Raw genomic sequence first — 1,966 nt, forward strand, 5'->3', positions numbered from 1 at the left:
GTAATGGTGGCGGCATCCCTGCCCAGACTCAGTAAGACTCCCCCAAACTGCGTTCCTGCTTGACCAGGCTCCTTCTGCAGCTGGAGGAGACAACCTAAAAGCCCCACTGCCCCTAATGCTGCATCCTCCAGCAGCAGAGTTGGGTCTGATGGGTGACAGGACCTTGAAAGGCAAGGTAATCTGCAGGCAGGTATCTGACCTCCAGGTAGAATGCAATCATTCCAGCCCAGTTTGTGCAATGCCTGAAGCGAGTAGAACTTCACTCCAGTAGTCTTGCACATGGTGAGCTAGCAGACACACAGTGCAGGACAAATGCCAACAAGACATGCCGATCTCAGTGCAAAACCATCCTGGCATTTTCCAGAGCCTGTTCTCAGTTACAGAGTGGCTTTCTCTGCCCTCCTAGCCATTACCAAAGCCCTGGTAGCCCCAGTTTAACTGCAAAGACCCCCTTCAGAGAGCTGTGGTTCGCAGTACAGCCAGGTAGCATGCCCAGAGGTAGGGGAGTGTGGATTCCCCCCCAGCCCCTGCCTCATTTCCTCCTCTTGATGAATAGTGCTCACCACACGAGCAACTAATCAGCAGTTTGTTTCTCCCGAGGCCATATGTCGAGCATGCTCTTCAAGCCCTGCTCTGACAGCAGAAGTCTGTCTCTCCTTCGTGCTGCTCGCAGGCTAATCAGAGAGACTAACAGGAGCAGGGGACAGGAGAACTGAAGCCCCGTGTTGGTCACATGGAGGCAGTACTGCAAATACTGGTCTGAGAAACACCCATGATTTCTCTCTCCAGCTTTTCACTCTCTTCCCTGCTCCACCTCCACCTCCTTTGTACCAGCACCAGCAGGGATTCCTGTTTGCTTTTTAACCTCAGATTAATTCCTGGGTCCCAGTTCAAGGACCAAGTCATTGATATTTGAACCCTGATCTAGATTCTTCCCCTCTGGAGAAGAGAAGACTAACTACATGACCTCTCTTACAACCTAGCCCAGTTTCATACACAAATGTCTGAGACACAAATGAGTCAGACCTACAGCTAATTTAAATTCAAAAGGCTCATGGAAAAGCAACGAAGATTTGTCCCAAAATCATTACATCTGAATCAGCTGGTTTTTTGGTTTTCTTTTAAACAAAGTAGAACTTGTGCCGTGTGATACAGGGACCCTTCATAACTAGACTATGATAGTTCATGAACAAGAACTGTAATAAGTTCAACAAGTCCTATCCTACAAGACCTATCAATGTCTCCATCACAAGAAAAAAGGGTACTGTGTGCACGGAGGTAAAACCCTGTAAATCCAACTCTGATGTTTTCATGGAATAATATTCCTGATGGTCAGATTACCTACACTCCCATGGACAGGATCACAAAAGAGTCACAGTGGAGAAGACCCTGGTGAATCTGACTCAAGTTTTGCACAGAGCCAGCGTGGTGTGAGATGGCATTTACTCCACGTGGAGTGGAAATATGAGGTCCCTCAAGTATCAAATCCTCCTAGCACTAACTCCAGATTTCCAGACATCTCACTTGAGACACAATTGCAGGCAAAATACCCCTCACCAGTTCCACCCTCTTTCTCAAAGTGCTTAGTGTTAGTTAGTCATTTATCAAAGCCAGGCAAAGCAGAGGGCTTTCTAAGTCATTAACCTGCAGGGGAATTTTGCCAATAACACACTCATGATCCAGCTGCAAGAAGGGGAAAGGAAAGATTCCCATCTTACTCAGATAACTCACCTGCTTATGTGATTCAGCGCAGCAGATGGATCTAAGCAAGCCTCAAACGTGACATGCAAACCTGCACACACATGCAGGTTCATGGGCTACAGCTGTGAGACTCGTAAGTCTCTTCTGCTTGTTTTTACACTTCAGCCTAAAACTCAGCATACTGCAAAAATCAAGGTGCTTTTATGCACTTTGATGATGCATGTAGGCTTTTTTAAGCCTACATCATAAATTACAGAGTCTCACT

Source organism: Charadrius vociferus, unplaced genomic scaffold (genome assembly GCF_000708025.1).
Source record: "Charadrius vociferus isolate BGI_N301 unplaced genomic scaffold, ASM70802v2 scaffold502, whole genome shotgun sequence".
NCBI classification, from domain to species: Eukaryota; Metazoa; Chordata; class Aves; order Charadriiformes; family Charadriidae; genus Charadrius; species Charadrius vociferus.